Source organism: Patella vulgata, chromosome 1 (genome assembly GCF_932274485.2).
Source record: "Patella vulgata chromosome 1, xgPatVulg1.2, whole genome shotgun sequence".
NCBI lineage: Eukaryota > Metazoa > Mollusca > Gastropoda > Patellidae > Patella > Patella vulgata.
Window position 1 is genome coordinate 76,688,188 of NC_065879.2, and position 15,438 is coordinate 76,703,625.

The 15,438-nt window shown below is 37.9% G+C and overlaps 1 pseudogene; it reads left to right on the forward strand.

Annotated features, from left to right (window-relative positions):
• Positions 1-3,440: 3,440 nt before the first annotated feature.
• LOC126808745 (putative nuclease HARBI1) lies at positions 3,441-11,961 on the forward strand (annotated as a pseudogene).
• Positions 11,962-15,438: the final 3,477 nt, after the last annotated feature.

The following is a 15,438-nucleotide window of genomic DNA, read 5'->3' on the forward strand; positions in this document are numbered from 1 at the left end:
AGACGACAAACAAACAAATACTAGAAATGGGCGTGGCTCTGCCCCGGGGGGTCGGGCATGCACCAAAAACAATAGGGATCTTCCTTGGGGTATAAGGAATAAGTATACCAAGTTTGAAGAAAATCCATGAAGAATTGCGCCCTGTAGGCGAACCACAGACACACACACACACACACACACACACACACACACATACATACATACACACACACACACACACAGACAGGGGCGACGGCATAATACGTTCACATTATGAATGTGGACGTATAAAAAGGACAATCGATTAAAATATATCCTATCTTGGAGACCAATATTAAGTTTTCCAAAAAGGAATAACCATAATTCTTTCTGCTTGTTCCTCTTGTAACTTGAGCAAATGAGGAAAAGCGTAAAAGAACCCCTGACTCCAATCAAAGCTAAAAGCATCAGTTTTATAAGCGCCATGAGGCATATTTATCCAGTCTAAAATTAAACCTTGAAGCAAAAAGATTTATAATATAGATGGTTTTCCAAATATCTCAGTGATTTGTTCAAAATACATTTGACTCAAGGACCATTCTGCGCCCAAATACTTATGTCCAAATTGACTGTAATAATCCCAAGTAATATTCAAAATTCCTCGTCAATAAGACGCACTTATCCAACTATTGCGCTTAATACACCATTCCTACGTATTTCTTGCTATAGCATTAAATTATTGGGATTTACCCCCGCCCCTCCAACCATATAATTAATGTGGGCTACTGACGTGGTAGTATCCAATTCCAGTCTAACATGTACATTTGTAAATTTAGCAGCAAATGTCTCCGTCACACTTTTTGGGACACAATAACTCTCCTAATTGAGCTAGAATGTTCCCACTTGGTTTAGGTGTTTATTAGGTCAATGCAGGGACGGAACTAGCTCAGAGCAACAAGGGGGCGGGAAGTGTTCTCAGGGGTGCTGTAATATTGACGGACAATGTATTTCTATTTTTTTTATAGTCGAAAATTTTTTCACGTGGGGGTGGGGGGGCAAAGCCCTGCCCCCCTTAGTTACGGGCCTGGGTCAATGCCTTGATGGAGTTCGAAGATGAACTTTTTCGGCGTGGGTAAGCAGAGATAAGCAATTTGATTGGTTGATGCTTTGGGATACGATAACTTTAGTTCTAATTAAATGAGAGTGATGAAATTTGGTTTATAGTTTTATTACATCAATACATTGACTAAGCTCGATAATGAGCATTTTCTGCTCAGGGTAAGCAGAGCGATTTGATTGGTTGAGACTTTGGAACACAATAACTCTCATTCTAATTGAGCTAGAATGTTCACATGTGGCGTAGGTGTTTATTAGGTGAATGCCTAGATGGAGTTCGAAGATGAGAATTTTCTACTTAGGTTAAGCAGAGATAAGCAATTTGATTGGATGATGCTTTGGGACACGATACCTTTGGTTATAATTAAGTGAGTGATGAAACTGTTGAGTATATATTCATTATATCATTACCTTGACTAAGTTCGATGATGAGAATTCACTGCTTAGGCTGAGGAGAGATAAGCAATTTGATTGGTCAAGAATTTGGAACATAACAACCCTGCTTTTAATTGAGGTAGAATATTTAAACTTAATGTAGATGTTCATTAGGTATTCACTTGACGGAGTTCAATGATTAACATTTCGATCTAAAGCTAAGCAATTTCATTGGTAAATGCTTTAGGACAAGATAACTTTGATTTTATCTGATAGAGAGTGATAGAACTTAGTGTATAGTTGATAATCAGTTTGATTGCTTGATACTTTTGAAAAAAAATAAAGGTGCGATCAATTAAAATGGTTTCATCTATTTATTTTGGGATTTCGGCGGGGTCATCAACCTTCATCTTCCCAATACAGAGATGCAATCGACGCTTTACTCTCGAAGTACCCTCATGAGAGCTGCAAACTTATGAACGTAAATGAAAATGCTATTGTTGTATTTATTTATGTAAAAAATAAATAAAATTGAAAATGTAGACCTATACTTATACATTTATGGAGAAAATGGAAAACGGTGCTTTCTGACTTACAACATGCGTAAAAGGCGTGACAGCGAAGAAAAGAATGATTCCGTTGTCGACTACTTTAAGTTCTACACCACCAGCATCTGCAGTAACAGAATCTTCTTTATCATTACCAACAGCACTAGCAACTAAACAACGCCAAGATCTTATTGTCCCCCGCCTTTCGAAGAAAGCAGGGGGCTATTAGAATGGGTTCGTCCGGCTGTCTGTCCGTCATACTTTTTGGGACACAATAACTCTTTCTAATTGACCTAGAATGTTCATACTTGGTGTAGGTATTTATTAGGTCACATCCTCGGTATCCCCATTGTACTCGTTCCGTTCTACTCCACTATAACCTGGATTAATCCGTGGTGTTTCCACGATTTCAAATTATCTGCCCTGGCCTTGATTGTAGCTGTAGTCTACGAACCAATCAAAAAGTTTACAAACCCGTCCTTTCGCCTTCGTTTTTATAAGAGTAGATAATCATATTCCTGTCGATTTACTGAATGATTTATGTAAATAATGTATATATTTCTAACTTATTTATATTTAATTGTATTATCAAAATCTTTAGTATGTTTCGCTGATTTAAAATATGTATAACATGTATATGTTTGACTTTTCTTATTATTACTATTCGGTCGTTGTCTGAAATGTTTCATTCTGGTTTTTTTATTGTCCCCCGCCTTTCGAAGAAAGCAGGGGACTATTAAAATGGGTTCGTCCGTCTGTCTGTCCGTCCGTCCGTCTGTCTGTCCGTCACACTTTTTGGGACACAATAACTCTCTTCCTAATTGAGCTAGAATGTTCAAACTTGGTGTATGTGTTTATTAGGTCAATGCCTTGATGGAGTTCGAAGATGAGCATTTTCCGCTTAGGGTAAGCAGAGATAAGCAATTTGATTGGTTGATGCTTTGGGACACGATAACTTTTAATTGAGCTAGAATGTTCAAACTTGGTGTATGTGTTTATTAGGTCAATGCCTTGATGGAGTTCGAAGATGAGCATTTTCCGCTTAGGGTAAGCAGAGATAAGCAATTTGATTGGTTGATACTTTGGGGCATGATAACTCTCTTCCTAATTGAGCTAGAATGTTCAAACTTGGTGTATGTGTTGATTAGGTCAATGCCTTGATGGAGTTCGAAGATGAGCATTTTCCGCCTAGGGTAAGCAGAGATAAGCAATTTGATTGGTTGATGCTTTGGGACACGATAACTTTAGTTCTAATTAAGTGAGATTGATGAAACTTGGTGTATAGTTTCATTACAGTAATACCTTGACTAAGTTTGATAATGAGCATTTTCTGCTCAGGGTAAGCAGAGCGATACGCAATTTGATTGGTCGAGACTTTGGAAAACAATAACTCTCCTACTTTGATTGTCCCCCGCCTTTCGAAGAAAGCAGGGAACTATTAAAATGGGTTCGTCCGTCTGTCTCGTCTGCTAGAAAGACAAAACGTGATTTATCATCACCCAGTTGTGCAAACGAAACGTCTTTATACAAACTTTTCCTTTTTATAAGCTCGTTTATATAGTTTATGCTTTAGTTCTTGAAGAAGCTTTCCAATGTATTACCCCTGTAATTCCTCCTCTTTTATCTGTACAATATTTTCGAAAAAAATGAAACGAAATCCACTTGTTACATTATAGCCTACATGTCCCGACTCAACTTGCCACATTACATGTCATAATATTATAACCAGGTATTGATAAAAGAATCAATTGAGCAATACAATCAAATACAATGAATATAGGCAAGGTAAATAAACAAATAAATGGAAAAAACAAATTGAAAAAGAAACTATTATAAATTAATTAAATATGTAGTATGCAATAATGAATTGACATTTAATGACAGAAAGAAAACAGTGAACTTTGCACAACTTGCAGCAAGATGGAAAATAGACCCGTTGATACAACCAAACTCTAGATCTGTAGGCATAGAGCATGTTTTCCCCTTAATATGCTATAATTATTCAATCAAAAACATTGTATGCTTAGACTATAAGTAAAGATATACTGTTTGATTGTTCAATACTTTGTAAAAGATAATTTGTGATAAATTTATATGTGTCCTCTAATTATTTTCCTATTTCGGCGGGGGACATCAGCCTCACTGTTGGCTTGTTATTATTGAACTTATACTTGGCAATTTGATTCACAATAACTTGTCTACGATATTACGCGGACATGAAACTCCGCGAACGAACGAACAATTCTCAATATAACTCTTAAACATTCATAAATGTCCGGTCTTCATTAATAAAATATTATATAATTTGTTGATAAGATAAACGTATTTAGAATAATTAGGATTTGTCACATTTAGGCAAACTGCTTACATTGTCCTTTAAGAGTTACTCCCCTTTACCAACTTCCTTTTCATTTAAAGATTTATAGGATTGGTCGATAAAATAGCATAATCATCAAGGGCGAATAACTTGAAAACGTGTCCCCCCCCCCCTTCCCGGATTAACCCAGAGGTTTTTGGAGTAGAGCGGAATGAAACCACTGGGGATACCGATGATGATTAGGTCAATGCCTTGATGGAGTTCGAAGATGGGCATTTTCTGCTTAGGGTAAGCAGAGATAAGCAATTTGATTGGTTAATGCTGTCGGACACGATAACTTTAGTTCTAATTGCGGAGGAAAACGACAAAAACTCTAGTACGACCTTGATCCTGAACGCAAACGCCGCAGAGAAGAGGATAACCCTGTACCATTTTCCTCGGCCACCACTCTACCCTCCAACGCACGTCTTCCAGACCTTTTGGTCACGTATTTCCGAGCTTTACGCCGATTACGAATCAGCGAATTCAAATGCACCAACCACATCGATTTTTTAACTATGTGCATGACTGATAATTTCATACCTAAAGGCCTCAATCAGAACAAAGTCAAACCACAAACCCCCACCCGCTTCCTGATCCAGTGGGAAACAAGTTTTAGAATATATCGATAAAAGCACCGCTACAGAAGAATCCAAGAAGAACCCATTAGATCTAGTCGAGAAACTTATCACGGAACTAAAGTCCAAACCCGAAACAATGCCCAGAAGATTCCAGAGAAAACAAGAAACGATGCCAGAACTAATTTATCCCACAGCCCCCTCTCACCCACCCCACAGCCCTTGCCCATGGACTAAACTTTATACCTACCACTTGCTACAAAAATGAAATCGAAACCATTACGGAAAACAAAATTTTCGAAAGAAGTTTACGCTTACAACATTTCTTAAGGGATCACCCCCTCGCCCCTCCAATGACCCTATCCATTTAGAATCTGGCTGGACCCCACCTATAAGCCACTGTCACGCCTGAGAAAGATTCATTCATGTCACCAGTCATGAAATCACCAGCTAAACTCCCACCAAAATTAAGAAGAAAAGCAACATCAACCAGACAATTTTAACCGCTCTCAAAGAATTAAAAGAAAACACAGACATTGTCATCAATCCCGCCGACAAAGGCGGCAAAATCGTCATCCACAACCGAATAGATTATATCAACGAAGGACTCAGGCAGTTAAAAAACCGTGAGTTCTATAAACCTCTGGCACATGACCTAACTCAATCGTTCAACGAAGAAATCCACAAATTTGCCGAAAAACAAGGATCTTTGGATAAAAGAACCGCCAGATCGCTTAAAGTAAAACACCCAAGAACACCAATTTTCTACATGTTACCTAAAATACACAAAAACAACAACCCGGGCCGATCAATAGTTTCGGCCACAAACTCGCCCACAGAAAGAATATCGGAATACCTGGATTACTACCTAAAAACCATCGTCACAGAGTCAAAATCTTATATCAAGGACATCACAGATTTTCTCAGGAAACTCAACGCTCTCGGCCCGCTACCAGCTGACACTATACTATGTGCAGCAGATGTATCCTCGCTCTACACCTCCATTCCATTTAATCTAGCTATTAAGACTTGCAGAGACAAACTTCGGCAAAGATTAGAACAAACTACAATTACTTGGCTGCTATTACGTATGCTCCATTTAATCTTAACAAAAAACTGCTTCAGATTTGATGATAAATTCTACCTACAAACCAACGGCATTTCAATGGGGACCAAAGCGGCCCCTAATATCGCCTGCATATTCATGACCCAATTCGAAGAAGAGATACTCAACAGAAGCCCCATCAAACCGCTTGTTTGGTGGAGATATATTGATGATATATTTTTTTGTTTTCTAGATGTCACCATATATTCAGACGAAAGGCAGCACTTGCAAACACGCCTCTGCCAAAAACCCACGGATGGTTTCTTCTATCTACACTACAATAGCTGCCATCCAGAGCCTCTGAAAAGAAGCCTCTCGCACAGCCAAGCCTTAAGGATTTGTCGTATTTCAAGTACGCTCGTAAATCGCGACCAATCGCTAAAATTGTCGAGAACACTTCTTGAAAAGAGGATACCCATTACATATAATAGCATCTTGCTTTGACCGAGCCAGATCATAACCTCGAACAGACCTGCTAGTCCAACAAGAAAAGAAAACTCAAGACACTATCGTATTTAGTACAAAGTATATTCCAGGATTCAACCACCACAAACTAATCAACAATCAACTCGATATAGTTAAATTAAATATCGAAACCAAGTTCATAGCGGACAAGAAAATCGTTGTTTGCTACCAACGCAATAAAAATCTACGGGACATGCTGATCAATAGGGGGGTTGGGATGGCCTAGTGGTCTAGAGTGTCACGCTTCGACCTCTAGTTGGCCGGTCACCTCTGGCTTGCGGCTGTGGTTTCGATCCCAGGTGTGAGCGTATGTGGCTTGGAGATAGGGGCGCCTTCTCAACCTCGTGGGTTTACTCCGGGTACTCCGGTTTCCTCCCACAGCAAAGACCCCTGCGCGTGCGCTAAGATCATTAAAATGAACTTGTCTGCGATATCACCTTCGGTGGAAGCGGACGTTAAACGCTAAGAACAACAAGCTGATCCATAGGATGCAAAAAGTGTGGACGCAACTGCAGATTATGCCGACACTTCGAGGAGAGTACGTTCATAAAATCAAAAACAAACTCCAATATTTTTAAAATAAAAGAACATCTAAATTGCTTAACCCCGTATGTAATTTACGCTATCATTTACTCTTTCTGTGGCAAACAATACATCGGCCAAACGAGCGATAAATGTAAGAAAAGATTTCTCAATCACCTCATTGACATCAGAAGAAATAAGGAGACCCCCGTCAGCAACCATTTCCAGGAATCCAATCACAAACCTGACGTCATAATTCTCAGTACGACGTCACGGAATTTAAAGCCTTATTCAACATTTAGGCACCAGTCACCCAGGAGGCATAAACGACCACACGTAAAAGAGACCCTTCAACATGCCTACTCATCCTTGTGGAGAATACGGCTGCCTTTACCAATGGCGCTCGAACCTATACCGTCACCTGAAAAAAGATCACAAGTTTAGCAGTATCCAGATAAAAGAAGTAAAAAAGAACCACACAACGGACCGCTCAATCAACAAGATCCGGCGCGACATCCCTCCATCATGCGTGACGCAGAAGCCGAGCGAATGGGTCCCCCCATTTGAGGCTCGTCTACGGCCTCCTACAATCAACCGTATCATCTCAAACACCGAGGCAACAGCCATCTCTATAAGCCCGTTCGAAGAAGAAAACACAGCCGATGACTTCGAAGAATTTTTTTAGAAAACTCAACAGCTCGGAAGACTCCGTAGCAGCACCCAGTCTCGAGTCACCTCTAGAACCTACTCCGTCGGATCACGACGTAATACCCAATGACTACCATCAGTTGGATTTTAATAAAATTTTGGAAAAGTACAACATTACATTGAATGCAAGAGAATCGTTCCGTTATATATCAATAACTTTTTTTGTTTAATTTTTATGATACTTGTATAAAATGTTAATTTGTTCAATCACCTTATACTCATATCATCCCACCATGTTACCGCGAATCGAGCGGTATATATAACTTTTTTTCCAAATTTCAATATCTAAATTCATATTTACATGTATTATCATGTAAACTTTCTTGAATAATCATGATCACTCCCAGATGATCACGATTAGTCTAATTTACCCAAAAACATTCTTAAATAATCCAATTACGTCATAATCGACTAGTATAAATACCGCACGCTTCGCTCCATCCCACTCATTACTGAGGAAGGACACCTGAGTCCGAAACGTTTAAATAAATTCAACTTTAAAATCTACTAGGAGTTCATCCATCTTCACTGGTTTGAGGGGCCACCATTCAACTTTAGTTCTAATTAAGTGAGAGTGATGAAACTTAGTGTATAGTTTCATTACATCAATACCTTGACTAAGTTCGATAATTAGAATTTTCTGCTCAGGGTAAACAGAGCGATAAGCAATTTGATTGGCCGAGACTTTGGAACACATTAACTCTCCTTCTACTTGAACTAGAATCTTCAAACTCGGTGTATGTGCTTATTGGGTCAATGCATTGATGGAGTTCGAAGATGGACATTTTCTACTTGTTGTAGGTGTCTATTAGGTGAATGCCTTGATGAAGTTCGAAGATGAGAATTTTCTGCTTGGGTAAGCAGAGATAAGCAATTTGATTGGTTGATGCTTTGGGACACGATAATTAAGTGAGAAATGAAATGGGGTTTAACGTCCTACTGTTTTGCTCCGAACTGGGTTAATGAAGACGTGCATACGCCATACAGTGTGCTATGAGGGAAATTTTGCCCGGACAGCGGCACTACGGCGTACTCTTATATCGAATTCCAACTTAAGGGATATTTGTGTATACGGGACCTCTGGTTTTCATCCCATCTGAACGACTAGACAGCTGTCCTTGTCAGGCCCTCCGTCCTGTATCACTGACATGGGGGAACCACGCCGGAAAATCTGGATGAACTTCCTCGGCCAATGCAGGGATCGAACACCCGGCGCCGAGTTCACAGAGCAAACTTAAGTACAAATCTATGCTCAATTTTGAGAATTTTCTCAAATCGAATATTCTCAAAATAAATGGAGTTCACAAAACAATTTGAGAACATTTTTGTTCTCAAAGTTGAGAAAGTTCTTAAATATTTGAGAAAGCTGCTAAGCGTACTTAAGTCTAAAGTAGAATGGCCGCCGTACGACGATTTGGACGCTTGAGACGACGTCAACTCCCTAGGCCTCGAGTCTTCTATGAAAGGGATGACCCCTTAAACCGTTTTCATAGAAAAACAGGTAAGGGAAAGTATAAAATCCCCCACAAGGCGAAGTTGTGCTATTTTGCCTATGGTGCAAGTACTGATTTGCCTGAGGTTTTTGTTAACGGGTGCGTTCCATTTATTGGTTGCGGACACTCTCAGATTGTCCCGCCCCGCAACCTTCCGATGCATCCGGAGGGTTTGTTCTGCCATTATTCGGAACCTGATGCATTTTATAAAGTTTCCCGTCGGAGAAGATGCTAAGCGTGTTACGGAAGGGTTCAGAAAAATTGCAGGTACGTAGGCCTACACTGTGTTTACCATTTATATTGTGTCCCCTTCACGTCCCCGCCGCAATTATATAATAACCCGCAATCTAAAATAATCATCACCGACAAGTCCATTGCTAAATCACCCAACTTACCCTCGGCTACAGTGAACTGGACTGTAAATACCACAGCGCCACTAAACGAAGGCCTTCATTGGCTGTGTGACATAATTGACCGAGAGGCTTGTTTATCGATGTTTGATTTCAGATGTTGACACCGCTGAATTTTGTAGATATTACTAATCTAATATTAGAGTCTAGACTAACAATGTGAAACTGCAAGTAGAAAATGTTAATATTCGTGCCTTCATCTGTGAACAGTTTATTTTATTTCAAGCAAACCACGACAATCTTTTATAAATAATACAGTGATTACAACAATAATAATTCAAGTAGGTCAAAAACTTTGTTTTTCAGGATTCCCGAAAGTACTTGGCTGTGTAGACGGAACTCAAATTACAATTGCCACACCTAATGAAAATGAAAACGATTTTGTAAACAGAAAAGGAGTGCATGCCCTCAATGTACAGGTACGGATGAGCAATAAATGCTAATGATTTTTAGAAATAGTATTGATCGTAACCACTTGTTAATCAAGTATTGGCCTCATTTCTCCAGTTTTTAATTATATCATTAAATGGTCAAACTATTCTAATCTAGTATCTACTTAGAATTGAATCCATCTGTTGGCATCAAGAGTTGATTATGGTCTTGACATGTTAATGTATTTATATGTAGAATGCCCAAAAGAAAGATATGCAATATGCAGCCTTGGCATCATGCCTGTATAGTTACTTTTGAATTTAAGCAAGTTTAAAATATGATTAATGTATTAGATCATAAATTCTACAGTGTGACTTTATTTTTATAGATGATTTGTGACTCCAAATTCCGAATTACTTCGTTATGCGCTAACTGGCCCGGATCAGTTCACGATAGTAGGATTTGGCGTTAGTGTGAATTGAATAACCAGTTTCAAAATGGTATGTACATGTATATTTTGTATTTATGTTATTGACTTTCACCAGGGTTGGCAAACATGATAACTTCTAAGAAATAATATCATAGTGCCTGATACCTACAGTAAATGTATTACATTTAAAGGAGCTAAGTCTCTAACTTAATACTTTCCATAATATTCGAAATTAAAAACACGAATTAGAATTAATATTGATCAATTTCAATCATTATTGACGTGTTATCTTGCTGTGAAACTATAGGACCCTAATATCCAATATTTAAGACACAATTAACATTTTATAATCATGTACCCAATGGTTTCGGGTGCCATCTTGTTATGAGCAAATAAAAACATATCGCACAACAAAATGTTGAAGTAATTAGTGAAAGAGGGTCGATTCACAAAAAAAAAAAAAAAAAAAAAAAAATGTGTAGAATGCACTAATATAAGCCCACTTGGCTTGTTTTTGTATCCTATTATTTATGCTTTTTACATTGTATAATATTCTCGAAATAAATACTGTTTAAACCAAACGACTGCATTTCAATTTGAACAGTTCAAGTATTTCATCGAACATAATTGATTATAAATTGCAATATATTTTCTTCAAATATTGAATATAAATCACTTTAAATTTTAAATACATTCATATTACATTAATATGAGCTTTTATGACCATTTTTGTCTATTTCAAGGTTCCAAAAAAGAGAGTCATGCGCCCTTTAAAATTTGTGTTAGCATGGACTGTATATAGAGAGTGTGCTTCTGGCTCGCTAACAAGGATGTCCCTGGATCAAGCCTAGCATTGGCCTCTTGTCTATATTACAAGTGTGTAGTTGTTTGGTTTATCTGATAAACCGAGGACCCCCATACATAAAATTGTCAGCGTACATTATTTCGAAAAAGCATGGGACTATTAAAATGGGTTCGTCTGTCTGTCCATCCGTCACACTTTTTGGACACATATCTCTCTTGTTTAAAGGACCCGTCACTAACAACAGTAGGAAATCGCAAAAGAATACCTCATTTGTGCATGCAATATTTTCCTCAAGGCTCACTGTATGGGACATGCACATTTGCATTCGGCCTGTGGAGAAGAATATAAGCCATTAAACCCCAGTTCATGCTAAAATTAATTTTTATTTCCCCATGTAGATGACCTTGAAATTAAATAAAAAATCAGCAGGTAAACTATCATCAGTCTGTCATCTTAATTTATATTTTCAAAATTTATTTTGCAGGTATTCACAATGGTCTATTGCTCGGGGATTCTGGATATCCATGTTTGACCTATTTGATGACACCTTTTTTAAACCCAACAAACAGACATGAAGAAAATATTAACACCAGCTTATGTAGAACCAGAGTTTTAATTGAACAAACATTTGGAATTTTAAAAAGAATATTTGCTCTACTGCATTATGGCATAAGAAGTTCTCCTCAGCAAGCTGTCATTTACATAACTGCACGTGGATAGGTAGGGGTGTGTGTGTTTTAGTTACAGATGTTGATTTTTTAGATTTAGATTATGACGGTGAGGCTGTTGCCAGTTATAACCGCATAATAGCATTGCATGGAGTAAAAAAACGTAACGAAATTACTGCCAAATTCTTTTCATAATTGTTAAATTATAGGTGATAATATTAAATGTAATACCTACTTACAGGTATGGAAAACAAATTCCGTATTACTGCATTTTCTTGATAATGTTTAGAGAATACTCATCGATTATATACTATTCAAAAAAAGTAGGGGATATTTGATTTTTAAGTGTTATTAAAGTCACCTAATGAAACTGACGAAGAAACAAATGACAAAATGAAATGAAGTTCACATTCATCGATTTATTCCAAATGATCGTTAGACTAAGTAAGGCACAGACTGACCATTATAAGGGTAAAATGATACCCCGGGTCAAACAGCAAAGTTACCACAGCATCACAACCAAGTCAGTAACGGGTAAATCCTCCTCTGTTTGCAAAACAAGCATTGATCCGACGTGGCATACTCCCAATGAGACGTCTAAGGTCATTTTGGTCCAGATTGTCCCATTCCTGTTGCAACGCAGCAGCAAGTTCTTGGACATTGGCAGGACGTTGTTGACGTTGACGTAACCTCTGTCCCAGACATGCTCGATGGGGGAGAGGTCGGGACTCAGTGCTGGCCAAGGTAATGTGGTGATGTTCTGTTGTTGGAGGTAACCTGTAACGATCCTGGCCCTGTGACATCTTGCGTTGTCATCCTGGAAGATGAAACGGCGGCCATGACGTCGTGCGAACGGCACAACATGGACTGCCAAGATGTTGTCCCGGTAGTACTGGCCTGTAACACGCCCTGTAACAACATGTAAAGCCGTTCTTCCAGCAACAGTGATGCCTCCCCACACCATAACAGAACCACCCCCAAATCGATCATGTCTGATGACGTTAACGTCTTGGAAGCGCTCGTTTCGACGACGCCACACCCTCCTACGTCTGTCCAAAAAATCAACAGTGAACCTTGACTCATCTGAAAACATCACATTGCTCCAGCGTCGATTATCCCAGTGTTGACGATCCCTACACCAACGACGTCTTGTCTGAATGTGATGATCTCTCAAACAAGGGATCACGCGAGGACGTCGGGCGCGAAGGTGACCCCTATGCAGTCGATTCCGAATCGTCTGGCCCCTCACTCTCACACCAGTGTCTGTTTGAAGACGAGTGCTGATCTGATTTGCTGTGATGACACGATTTCTCAAGGCCAAGGTACGGATAAATCGATCCTGGGCTTGAGTTGTCGCCCTTGGTCGACCTGAGCGTGGTCTGTCCTGTACAGATTGTGTATCACGGTATCTGGACCATAGCCTGCTTATGACAGACTGAGAAACATTCATCGTCCGCGCCACAACCGCCTGTGTTGTGCCGATCTGTAGCATGCCAAGGGCACGCAACCTTTCATTTTGGGTAAGCCGACGCATATCAAAATTTGTTTTCTGGTCACTAAAACAATTAAACTGATGTTTCCACCCTGGAATTCAATGCCACAATGACTGTAACATTCAAAGTCAGAGTCGTGCAAATCTTGGGTTGGACCCCCATGATGATCCCAAGCATCACCTGCATTCCATGCGGTAGCTATTGGTGCGTTACATGTAACTGGAAATGTTTCTTCTGTTAGGTTCTATAGTGACTTTTTTCGTAGTCATTTGCATATTTTAGTATTATGCCCCCAAAATCAAATATCCCCTACTTTTTTTGAATAGTATATATTAGTAATTCTTCTTATATTTCATTTCTTATAATTTATTACTAAATATCTCTAAAAGATTAACATCGAATGTAGTTATAACAAATTTCAGTGGTGGGAAAGTACAAATCTATGTTTCATTTAAAACTTTTAAAGTGCATTGGAGTCAATTATATTATAAATAAGGGATTAAATACATATAATATGTAAATGGCAGCTAGCTGAGGTGAACTTCTTATAAAGCCATAATGAAGTAGAGCAAATCACCAAATTAAGTCAACAGATTAAAAAACCTGGTTAAACAAATCGATATTGTTTCATTCCTTTAATTTATTTCTTTGGATACATAAAATTTCATATTCAACTTCCAAATTCTTCCTTTGTTCTTTTATTTTTTCAATTTTTAATTTAAACATACATTATGCAAGAGCTAAATCTGCCTATTCCAGGTCTTTCTTTAGGCCTGAAATCTTATCTAAATTATTAATTAGACATTAATTAACCTATCCAGGCCATAATCAACTCTAGATGGCAGCGCTAGCCTGCGATCGTTAGTGGATTGTAAGCCGATTTACTGCATAACTTTCCTTCTCGATTAAACGATTAAATGGATAATCGAGACTATGCTGTTTATCGTACTGACTTGAGTAATGATGACCGAGGCTTATGGGAATTTCAGGCGCTAAGTTCTCGGTTCATAGTGGATCAATTTGAATGAAATTTTCACCAAATTGCCTTTACATTATCTAGTTTTTAACTATTATAGTGAGAACTGCCAACTCGTTACCGAATCTCCCATAATTTATCTTTAAGTCTCTCATTGTCGAGTTTGATGTTTTCTTCACCAAGTGGAGTTAATCCTTTGGAAACTGTAACAGATAAAAGATACATTATAGTAAAGAATTTGTCCTTATTTTTAAGTCTCTCATTGTCGAGTTTGATGTTTTCTTCCTCAACTGATAAAAGATACATTATAGTAAAGAATTTGTCTTTATTTTTAAGAAATTGTCATGATATGTACCATATGAATTATATGGAATTACTTGAATAATTAAGAATAGTACCTTTTTGGTGTTGGTGTTATTATCACACTCTTATCAGCAGTATATAAATCTTCAGTTCCTGTACCTGTGGCTTGATCTGTAAATATTTTGAATATGTATCTGTAAATATTATTCCATGTATGAAAAGTAATCGATTAAGTAATATTAGGATTAGTTTTCCATAATGTATATATAATAATGTATTGATAATAATTAATTTTATACTTTACCTTCAAATAATATTTATATTGAATATCCAAGTGGTTGTGTTGGTGGTAGTATCTGTAGATCTAAATAGACAAATTTCATATTTTATTGTAGGTTTACTGATTATTAAGATATATCAATGTTTTGTCTAGTATAACATATCTATAACTATTGATTAGTTATTACTAATGTAATTGTAATAGTTTAGTTACCTACCATCGGTATCAATACCAAATGAAAGGCCTTCAACCTGAGGTCTGCCCTCCATGGTGTTCAAAAGAAGGTCTTCTGCGTCTGAATAAATTGGATTTGGTCCCCCCACCTGTTTTTGGTCTTTTCACCTGATCAAGTTTTTCTTCACCTTTAAAAGTTAAAAGATAAATTTTCAATGTATGCTAATAGTACAATTATTTATAAATATTCATGATTTTTAAATCTCATTTATTTCATTAGGCCTATATCAAAGCTTTAAAAGA